The sequence below is a fragment of the Erinaceus europaeus genome, chromosome 1, assembly GCF_950295315.1.
Source record: "Erinaceus europaeus chromosome 1, mEriEur2.1, whole genome shotgun sequence".
NCBI classification, from domain to species: Eukaryota; Metazoa; Chordata; class Mammalia; order Eulipotyphla; family Erinaceidae; genus Erinaceus; species Erinaceus europaeus.
Window position 1 is genome coordinate 70,589,800 of NC_080162.1, and position 12,131 is coordinate 70,601,930.

A 12,131-nucleotide genomic window follows, 5' to 3' on the forward strand; every position below is an offset into this window, starting at 1 on the left:
AAAGAGATGCAGATCCCAACCACAGAGCATACTTCTTCTAGCGTTTGCCCTTCTTCCGTAGCCAGTCAACAGCGTCAGGTTGAGCCTGATGTAAAGTTTCGAGACCTCCTTTGAATCTGGAGAGGTGGCAGTCGTTGACTATGTGGGTCATAGTCTGTCTGTAGCCGCAGGGGCAGTTCGGGTCGTCTCTGGCTCCCCAGCGATGGAACATAGTGGCGCATCGGCCATGGCCTGTTCGATAGCGATTGAGGAGGGCCCAATCATAACGTGCTAGGTCAAAGCCGGGTTGACGCTTGCAGGGGTCTGTGATGAGGTGTTTGTTCTTGACCTCAGCTGACTGCTAACTCTGTTTCCAAGAGACTGGAACAGAGAAGTTCAGTGTAGGCATAGGGGACCAGATTGGGTGAAGAGATGTCAAGCGTTGGACAGGGTGGGCGAAGATATCGGCGTATATTGGCAGGTCTGGTCGAGCGTAGAGGTGGGAAATGAACTTAGATGATGCCGCATCCCGACGAATATCTGGCGGGGCGATGTTGCTAAGAACTGGCAGCCATGGAACTGGGAACAGAGCATAGAACAGAGCATGGAACAGAGCATACTGAAGCAATGAATCCCAAGTTGTAAGCGAGGATGTCTGCCCAGCCAGCAGTGCTCCCTCATAGAAAGAAGGCACCTCCATATTCTTGACCTCCACACCTCTCCTGACTAGAGCAAAAAGACTATATACAGTCTCTGTTTTCTGATCCAAACACCTCGTTAGGAATCTATACACCGTCTCTCCATTTGGGTATGTCTAGTGTTTCATCATGATTGAATTGAGGCAACAAGTAATACTAGAGGGGCGGGCGGTGACACACAGGGTTGAGCACACACCTAACCATGTGCAAAGAACCAGGTTCAAACCCCCACTCCCCACCTGCCGTGGAGAAGCTTCATGAGTGGTAAAGCAGGTCTGCAGATGTCCCTCTTCCTCTCTCCATATATCTCCCTTCCCTCTCAATTTTACTGTCTTATCAAATTTTTAAAAGTGTGTGTGGGGGAGAATAGCCACTAGGAGTGGTGGATTCATCATACAGGCATCAAGCCCCAGTGATAATCCTGGTAGTAAGAGAGAAAGAGAGAATGAGAAAGAAAAAGAAGGAAGGGAAGAAGGGAGGAAGAAAGGAAGGAAGGAAGGAAGGAAGGAAAGAAGGAAGGGAGGAAGGAAGGAAGGGAGGAAGGAAGGAAAGAAGGAAGGAAGGAAGGAAGGAAGGAAGGAAGGAAGGGGAAAAAAGAAGAAGCAATATTGTGTTCTTAGTATATTATTGGAGGTGGGGGAGTGAATGTGAATGTGGCTTTAGTGATCTTAACCTATATCCCTTGGCTAAAGCAGTGCTGACTAGGTTTCTCCACTACCATATTTTCCTTTAATCCTTCACAAATATGCTGGGGAAAATGCTTTGAGCTTTCTCATCAGATTTTTGCTCATTGAAGTCTGGAGAACTCTCAGAAGGATAGAAATGGACCTACCCTATGATCCTGCAATTCCTCTCCTGGGGATATATATATATCCTAAGGAACCCAACACACCCATCCAAAAAGATTTGTGTACACTGATGTTCTTAGCAGCACAATTTGTAATAGCCAAAACCTGGAAGCAACCAAGGTGTCCAACAACAGATGAGTGGCTGAGCAAGTTGTGGCATATATATATATATATATATATATATATATATATATATATATATATATATATTAGCTACTAAGCTATTAAAAACAATGACTTCACCATTTTCAACCCATCTTGGATGGAGCTTTAAGAAATCATGTTAAGGGCCGGGTGGTGGCACACCTGGTTGAACACACATGTTACAATGCACAAGGACCCAGGTTCAAGCCCCCAGTCCCCACCTGCAGGGAAAAGCTTTGCAAGTGGTGAAGTAGTGTTGCAGGTGTCTCTCTCTCTCTCTCTCTTCCTCTCTGTCATCCCCTCCCCTCTTGATTTCTGGCTGTCTCTATCAAATAAATAAAGATAATTTTAAAAAATTTAAGAAGAAATCATGTTAAGTGAAATAAGTCAGAAACAGAAGGATAAATATGGGATGATCTCACTCTCAAGCAGAAATTGAATGAATTAGAGTAAATATTCGTTCCCTCGAGGAATCCATTTTCCAAGTCAGTAAAAGGAGTTTGTTAGGAATAGATGGATGCTTCCTTAATATGGTTAAGTATATATATGAAACTACACACAGGAGAGTACAGGTCCAAAAAGGATGACAGAGGACCTAGTGGGGGTTGTATTGTTATGTGGAAAACTGAGAAATGTTATGCATGTACAAACTACTGTATTTACTGTTGAATATAAAATATTAATCCCCCAATAAAATTTTTTTTTTAAATTGCTCATTAATTTTAGCAAGCATTAATAGGTCCCACCCTTTATTTTATTTTTTTTTTAAATTATGGTAGGGTTTGCCTAGTTGTCACTTTTGTGTCTCCCATTTTTATTTATTTATTTTTAATTTTTTCCCTTTTGTTGCCCTTGTTGTTTATCATTGTTGTTGTTATTATTATTGCTGTTGTTGTTGTTGGATAGAACAGAGCGAAATCAAGAGAGGAAGGGAAGACAGAGAGGGAGCACCACTATTCCCCCTTTTTTTTCTCTCTGTCCTATCCAACAATGACAACAACAATAAAACAACAAGGGCAACAAAAGGGAAAATAAATAATAAAAAATTAAAATATATAATATAAATAAATAAACACATATATTCAACAACATAAGTGCCACCATACTTTAGGCATGGCCCACCTCTAGAGACCCAGAAAGCTTCCCCCTGTTTCATCCCATATCATACTTTCAAAGATAATCACTACTGTTATTTTTATTGTTGTTGTTGTTATTGATGAGCTATGAAGTGACCCCCTTGCAGGTGGGGAGCTAGGGGCTCAAACCGGGATCCTTAAGCCGGTCCTTGTGCTTCTCACCACATGCGCTTAACCTGCTGCACTACTGCCCAGCTCCCTACTATTATTATTTCTGTCCTCATAAATTAGTTTGCCGACTCTAGAACTTCTCCAGCATGGAGTCACTCATTTCACTTTTTCATTTGACTCCTTTTTTTTTTATTTCTTTACTGGGGGATTAATGTTTTACAGTCGACAGTAAATAACAATAGTTTGTACATGCATAACATTTCTCAGTTTTCCACATGACAATACAACCCCCACATTTGACTCCTTTTAAAATTCTGAAAATCCATCTAGGGAACTAACTTCCAGAAATATAGAGTAGATGTACTTTTCCCTTCTCCCTCTGATAAATACAGCTAATAATCTCGGACAGGATATATAAAACAAGCATAAGTAGATTCTGAAAAGTGAAAAGAAGAAAGAAGACCAGCTGGAGACATTAAGAACTGAAGAATTCTGTGGTGGTAAGTTCCTTGGGTTTTCTTTTCTACTTCATGTATACACACACGGGCTACTGGAAAAATCAGCAACCTAGTAATGCCAAGAAGCCTAAGCCAAGAAAAGCCAAAGAATTACAAAAGGAGCAGGCAGCTCAGGGAGACAAAATTTTTAGACAGTAACGGCCCTGCTACAACCAGCTCCCACACAAAACACCACAGACCCATCCCCATTCCATAAGAAAAGGCCAGGTAGGGGTGGGAAATGGTACACCATGCAAACATTAGGCAAAAGAAAGCAAAAGAGGTTGTATTGTTGTGAGATAAAATAGACTTCAAAGCCAAGAAAATTACTGGTGACAAAGAACAGCATTCTTCAGGATGAAATGATCCACCCATCAGGAAAGCATAGAGATTTTAAATGTGTACACACCAAAAAGACCTTCAACACACATCATGCAAAAGCAGAGTTCAAAGGGAAAATAGACAAATCCACAACTATACAGAGACTTCAGCCCATTCTCAGCAACAGCCAAAACTCTTAAAAGGGGGAAAAAACTTAAATGGATCAGTAGAAGGCAGGGGTTGGGTTGGAGGTGGTTGGTCAGTGGCACATCTGGGTAACACACACCTTACCATACACAAGGTCCCAGATTCAAGTCCCCAGTTCCCACCTGCAGCAGGGAAAGCTTCACTAGCAATGAAGCAAGGTTGCGGGTATGTCTCTTTCTCTCTCTCTCTCTATCTCCCTCAGCCCTCTCAATTTCTCTTTGTTCTATCAAATTAAAGAAAGAGAACAAGGAGGAATAGCCTCCTGAAGAGGTGGGTTTATCCTGTAGGGATCAAGCCTCAGCAATAACGCTGGTGTCAATAAAAAAAAGGGGGGGGGTCAACAAAGATATATTCTACAAGAAGTCAAGACCACCATCAGCCAGTAATTGGCATATAAAGAACACTGCAGAATGCACAATCTTCTTAATAACCCACAGAATATTCACCAAGATGTACTTCCCGGATCATAAACAAATATCATCTAAATTTAACTAATATCAGGGCCAAGAGACAGCTCACCTGAAGTATAAGTCTTTCCATGAGACCCTTGTATGAGATCCAGATTCAAACCACAATACCACATGGGAGTCTTATGGCACTAAGGGAAGATTTATTGTTATCATGTCCCTCTTTCTCTGTCTTTTTGAATGAAAAAGTCAGTCCAGGAGCGGGAAATCACATGGCCCTGGCTCCACAAGAAAAAATAATAAATGAATGAATAATTGAAATCACACATGTAGAGTAACTTCTTTGACCATAATGGAATCAAATTAAAAGTAAAAAATGGAGGCCAGGGGATAGTGCACCCAGTAAAGAACACACGAGGACCCAGGTTTGAGCCCCCCAAGCCACAGAGGAAACTTCATGAATAGTGGAGCAGTGCTGTGGTGCCTCTGCTCTTCCTCTCCCTCTCTGACTCTCTCCCTCAGTATCTCTTTTTCTCTGAAATTAAGAGTGTGCCTGAGATGTTGAAAAACAAGATCAGAAGAGAAAACACAAGGAACCTGAAATGGAATTGGCGTATTGCACCAAAGTAAAAGACTCTGGGGTGGGGGGGTGGGGTAGGGAGAATACAGGTCCAAGAAGGATGACAGAGGACCTAGTGGGGGTTGTATTGTTATATGGAAAACTGAGAAATTTTATGCATGTACAAACTATTTTATTTACTGTCAAATGTCAAACATTAATTCCCTAATAAAGAAATTTAAAAATAAGTAAAAATTTTTAAAAAGAGTATACCTGGAGTGTCAGAATCATGCAGATAAAAGGTCCCAGCATGAGTATGGACTGACCTGCCAATGCCCATGTTCAGTGAAGAAGCAATTACAGAAGCCAGACCTTCCACCTTCTGTACCCCACAATGATCCTGGGTCTATACTCCCAGAGGGATAAAGAACAGGGAATCTATCAAGGGAAGAGATTGAATATGGAGCTCTAGGGGTGGGCACTGTGTGGAAATGTACCCCTCTTATCCTATGGTCTTGTCAGTGTTACCATTTTATAAACAAAAAAATAATAATTAAAAAAAAGAGGTCCCACCACAAAATAGCAACATTAATAAAGGAGACAGGAACTGGGCAGTGGAGCACATGGTAGAGCACACATATTACCATGCATAAGGACCTAGGTTCAAGCCCCAGTCCCTCCCTATTCACGGAGGTCAGCTTCACAAGGGTGAAACAATGCTGCAGGTATCTCTCTTTCTTATTTCCTATTTCTCCCTTTCTTCTCAATTTCTCTCTGTTTCTATTAAGAAAAAAAAAAGAGAAGAGAAAAAAGAGAAAGAGAGAAAAAGAAAAGGCTGCAAGAAGCTATGGATTTATCATACAGGCACCAAATCCCTATGACAACCCTTGTGGCAAATCAATACATGTTGATAAATAAGTAAATAACATGAAAGGACATCAGCCCCAGCAATGGCATGATGAGTGGATAGGGGGACTTGTGAGTAGACAATACTGAGTTCAATTTTTGGCATTCCATGTGCAGGAATGGTGCTCTGATCTCACTAGATACTTACTTATTTACCTAATAAATTAATTATGTCTTTCTTTAGGGCCTAGTGCTGGCTCACCCAGTATAGTGCACATGTTAGCATGTGTAACAGCCCATGTTTAAGGTCCCTGTCTCCACCTGCAAAAGGAGGCTTCAGGAGCAAGTGGGTGGAAGAGATTACATACAAATGGTTGTACAAAAAGACTTCAAGGTTGAAGGTCAGTCCTCCACACCACCATAAGCAAGAGCTGAGCAGTATGCTCTGGGGAAGAAAGAAAAGAAAAGAAAAGGAAAGAAAAAAAAAGAAAAGAAAAGAAAAGAAGATCATTGAGGAGCAGTGGGCCAGTGTAGCAGGTGTATCGCCTCTCCTCTCCATCTCTCTTTCATTTCCCTTTCTGTCTCTCACCCTCTATCAAAAAAGAGGGGTGGGGGGGGGGAAACAAAATGGTGATCAGGAATCATAGAGTAGTTCAGGTACTGGGCCCCAGCATTAAACCTGGTGGGAAAAAATTTTTTTCCCAGTGGAGCTTAGCACTGGCTTATGGTGGTGCTGGGAACTGAACCTGGGAGCTCAGGGCCTCAGGTTGGACTCAAAAGAGTTAAGAGTACAACTAGAAAGCAGAATTAGAGCCCAGAGTTGCTCACAAACTTGAAGAAAATATATACATATATAACTAACTATTTACCACAGTGATCTAACCCAGAGCCCATATCTATTTAGCACTGAAGCTTGTACAACCCCCACCCCCCAATCAATCCCTATCAGACTGAGTTCACAGTCCATAGTCACAGCTGGGAACACTCTAGGCTGCACTAATGTCAGAACAAGTCTTCCTCGAGTGGCAGAGTATTATAACCCACCCTCCCTTCAGAGAGTGGAGGAGGAGTGGCTACCATTGCCAGTTCATAGTGAGGGCACATGGTGCCTGCCTCTCTCTCTCTCTCTCTCTCTCTCTCTCTCTCAAGAAATAGTGAATCTTTTTTTAGAACTAGAATTAATTTTTCTTTGAAGTCTGGGACAGAATTCTAGCATTCTGCTTCCCATACAGCTGCTACAGTTCCAGAGAAAAGAAGTTTGAAGCTATTCTGGTTCTTGAGACTTGCTGTATGACTTTTCTTTAATCTTTATTTAAGCTTGTAGAAACTCTGGAAATGTAGAGGTCTGTAGGGTTCATCTCACAAATAGTATGTTGCTTGGACCTATTTTTATCTTTTGAAGTAGATACATGGATAGTCCTTTCTGCCTGGAAATTTATGTTTTCTTCAGTTTAAGAATTTGAATTATTGGGGGACAGGCGGTGGTGCACTGAACTAACTGCGCATAGGAATGCACAAGGATCCCGGTTGGAGCCCTCAGTTCCTCCTTGTGTGGTATTGTCTCACAAGTGGTGGAGTAGGTCTGCAGGTGTCTATCTTTCTCTCTCCCTCTCTATCTTCCACTCAATTTCTCTGTCCTGTAAAAAAAAAAAAAAAACTATTGTACTTACTGTCAACTGTAAAACAATCTCCCAATAAAGAAATTAAAATTTAAAAATAGGAAAAAAAATGACCACAGAAGCAGTGGATTCGTAGTGTCATCATGGTGCCCTAGCAATAACCCTGGAGGCAAAAAAAAAAAGATGGGAGTCTGGCGGTAGCGCAGCAGGTTAAGCACATGTGGCGCAAAGCACAAGGGCCTGCGTGAGAATCCCTGTTCGAGCCCCTGGCTCCCCACCTGCAGGGGCATCCCTTCACAGGTAGTGAAGCAGGTCTGCAGGTGTCTATCTTTCTCACTCACTCCCTGCCTTCCCCTCCCCTCTCCATTTCTCTCTGTCCTATCCAACAACAATGACATCAACAACAATAATAACTACAACAACAATAAAAACAAGGGGAACAAAAAGGAAAATAAATATATTTTTTAAAAAAGATGAATCTGATTATCTCATTAATGATTCCCATTCTTCCTTTTAGTAACACCTGTTAAACCTCTGCGTCCTTCTTATAACTCTCATAAGTCTATTACCTGGGAGCTAACCCAGACTTAATTTCCCAAATCATGTATTGATTTTTTATTTTTCAAAGGCTCTAAGAGAGAGAGTGAGAGTGCAAGAGAGAGGGAAAGGGCTTCATTCTGGCATATGTGATGCCCAAGATTGAACTCTTGGTGCATGCAAGTTCTTTGGTCTACCATTGAACCACCACCTTTCCCGTCACTGAAAAAAAAAAGTTTATTATTGTTTCCTATGTTATAAAAGAGTGCCTCATTCTTAATTTCATGGAAGCAAACTCCTTTTATCCTTGAAGATAAATCTTCCATGTTTTTTCTCTATTTTTACCATTAATTTGCTTGTTCATATTTGCTATTATTATTTGTTCTCTATCTTCCAGGTAGTAGTTTTCTTCATTTATTAGTTTGTAGTTATCATTGATGTCTTTTTTGCACCCCTCCCACACACATTACTCCCCCCCCCCCAGCTGCTGTGAGTGTTGGTTGTCAATTTGTCAGAATTGTCCCTTTCTCTAAAGACTGAGTCTGAACCAGGAGTCACCTTGTCTGAATATTAAGGCTCCTCCCTGGCAGCCTACAACCTATGACTGATTACAAAGCAGTCCTTACTTCATGGTTAGATCAACTCAGGTTTAACTCCTGCTCAGGGGCCCTGAAGGACCAGAATGAAGCTAGATTCCAGCTAAAACCACATCCTCGTTCTGCTCCTTACTCTGCTGTTTCAGGAGGATGATAGTGGGTAAGGCTTCTCTTCAGAGCCTGCTTTTTAATTCATCACATGCATCTGAATCCCCATCTTGTTCTCTGTTTCTTTTCCTTTTTTTTTTTCCCTAAGATTTATTTTCACACAAAAGATAGATCAAGGCACTGGTCAGCTTTGGCACATGATGGTGCCTGGACTGAACCCTGGGACCTGTGAGGCCTCTGGCAATCAGGTCTAGTGCTCTTTCACTGAGTAATCTCCCAGGCCCTTGGTCTCTGCTTCTAGGGATCCTAAGACTTTATCTGTTGTTGACTGTTCTTGATTAATAGTAGAGACCTGAGAGTGGCACAGCATATGCTGAAAGGACCTAGGTTTGATACCAGAACCTCATTTAAAAAATAAATAAAAATAAAGGCTGTAAAGTTTACTGAAAACTCTTGAGTGTGGGAGTTAGACTTAACTCAGAGAATCACTGTAGGAGTCAGTTTTTGGAAACTCCAGTGCTAGCAGCACCCTGAGTTCTTTCCGTTTTGGTTGGTCAGAGTTCCCAGAGAAAAGAGGTAGAATGTGACCAACAGTGATCTTAGGAATGAATTTTTAAAATTAAAAAAAAAAAAAAACCCTGAGGATTTTAGCCTGCAGTGAGTAAATATCCATTTAGTACCCCTGTTCTGTACATAACAACTTTCTTCAACTGTGTCTGGTTTCCCTGGTCCTGAAGGCACCGCCTCCACACTCCCATTTTAGCTTCTTCAGAGATTAAAGATTGGGGGACAATTAGTTCAATTACCTTTCACCCAGTTCTCCTGATTTGGGTTTGTTCATTCCAATGGTATCTAAGACTGCCTTTGTTTCTCCCAGTGAAAGTAAGGCTGTTCTTATTTCCTCCTTGGCTTCAGCTTTCTTGCAAGTGCTGAGTCAATTGCCAGTCATCAATCTGTTATCAACTTTCAAAATTCTTTCTGATACTGTTTTCTTTTCTGTGATCTCTGCTCTCATGAGTTTGCTTCATTTATTTTATTTATTTATTTACTTACTAACTTACTTACTTACTTATTTTCCGTCATAGAGGCTTCAATGTTCCAAGTTAAGTTTTTCCGACAGGAATAGAAAGGCAGAGGGACAAAGGGAAAAACACCACAGCATTGAAACTTCCTCCAGTGCAGTGGGGGCTGGGATCCAGAGTTTGTCTCATTTTAAAAAATAATCCCTTTGCAAGGGAGATTATGCAAAAGGATTTCATGCCTAAGACACCAAGTTCAATCACCTACACCACAATAAGCCAGAGCTAAGCAGTGCTCTGATAAAGATAAATTGGGGCTGGGCAATGGTGCACCTGGTTAAGCACATACATCACCATGCACAAGGATCCACCTGCAGGGGGGGATGCTCCAGGAAAGTTGAGGTGAAGCAGATCTGCAAGTGTCTCTTTCTCTCCTTTTCTCTATTTCCCCTCCAATCTCAATTTCTCTCTGTCTTATCAAAATAAATAAAAAAGAAAAGGGGGGAAAAAGGAAGAAAAAATGGCTACCAGGAGCAGTGGATTTGTATTGGTGGCACCACTCCCCAGCAAGCAACTCTGGTGGCAATAAGAAATAATAATAATAGATGGAGCCAAGATGGTGGCTTGGAGACAACGCCTGGTGTGAACTCTGCAAAGAAGCTGCTTTCAACCCGTGAATCTCGGCCATCAGGTTCCAGATGATACCATGATGCCATCTCGACTTCCTTGGGCAGAAGACCCCACCATGTGTCTGGGAACCCTGCCTCCCCAGACCCACGAAAAAAGAGAGAAAGAGACAGGCTGGGAGTATGGATCAACCTACCAATGCCCATGTTCAGCGGAGAAGCAATTACAGAAACCAGACCTTCCACCTTCTGCACCCCACAATGATCCTGGGTCCATACTCACAGAGGAATAAAGAATAGGGAAGTTATCAAGGGAGGGGAATCTGGAGGTGGGAATAGTGTGGAAATGTACCCCTCTTATCATACAGTCTTGTCAATATTTCCATTTCATAAATAAATATATATAAATAATAATATAATCAATAAATAAACAAGTATCTTTAGTTGTTTTAGTGGATTTCAAAAGGAAGCAAAAGTAGATGTGTGGGGGAGTCGGGCTGTAGCGCAGCGGGTTAAGTGCAGGTGGCGCAAAGCACGAGGACCGGCATAAGGATCCCGGTTCAAACCCCGGCTCCCCACCTGCAGAGGAGTCGCTTCACAGGCGGTGAAGCAGGTCTGCAGGTGTCTATCTTTCTCTCCTCCTCTCTGTCTTCCCCTCCTCTCTCCATTTCTCTCTGTCCTATCCAACAACGACAACAACAATAATAACTACAACAATAAAACAACAAGGGCAACAAAAGGGAATAAATAAATAAAATAAATTTTAAAAAAAGTAGATGTGTGGATTCAATTCACTATCTTAATCTGAAAACAAAACTATTACTATTAGACAGGTGTTTTCTCCCAGCATCTCCTTCCCATGTACCCCAGTGGTTGCTAAACAAATGACTGAGAACTGTAAGGGAGCCAGAGAACTGCAATGAAAGCTGAAAGCTGTGTTTCCCAGGGGAGAGACATTCTCTCCTACAGAATTTAAGTGTCTTTTCTCAGGCGAGGCTTCACCCACCTCTCAGGCATATAGGACTGAGTCCTGATTATGACAGTGGAAGCTGGAAGGGCAAATAGCCAAAATAAGCCAGGGTAGCCTGGCTAAAGAATGTGCTATAGTAGCAGGAGAAATAAAGATACGGAGTTTCATCTTTCTTTTTCTCTTCTTTTTCTGTTTTTATTTATTTATTTATTTTGTTTTATCTCCTGGGTCTTGCCTCATAAGATTTCACCACTCTGGGTCAACTTCTTTCCAGCTAATGAGAGAGTGAAAGAGAAAGACGGGCAGAGAAAGAAAAAGACAGAGAGATACACCCCCAAGCCAAGGTTTCCCTCAGTGCCACAGTACTCTCACATAGTGCATGGGGCTCAAACCTAGGTTGCATGCGTATCAAAGCACGTATATCAAAGTAGGCGAGCTACCTTGCCCAACAATGACTTTCATCTTTCTGAATGAAAGTTCTTTCCTTCTTGCTCTGCTTCTATCATTCTATGATGTCAGAAAGTCAGTCCATTTTCTTGTCCTGTCCTTTGTGTTGAGATGAAGTGGTGGTGATGACTGAGAGCTAATTGGCTTAAGACTAGATAGGCTGGGGTCGGGTTGTAGCAAGGAGGTTAAGCGCACATAGCCAGCGGGTTAAGCGCACATGACGCAAAGCGCAAGGACCGGTGCAGGGATCCTGGTTTGAGGCCCCCCGGCTCCCCACTTGCATGGGGGTCGCTTCACAAGCAGTGAAGCAGTTCTGCAAGTGTCAATCTTTCTTTCCCCCTTTCTGTCTTCCCCTCTTCTCTCCATTTCTCTCTGTCCTATCCAACAACAACATCAATAACAACAACAACAATAATAACCACAACAATGATAATAACCACAACAATGATAAAAAAC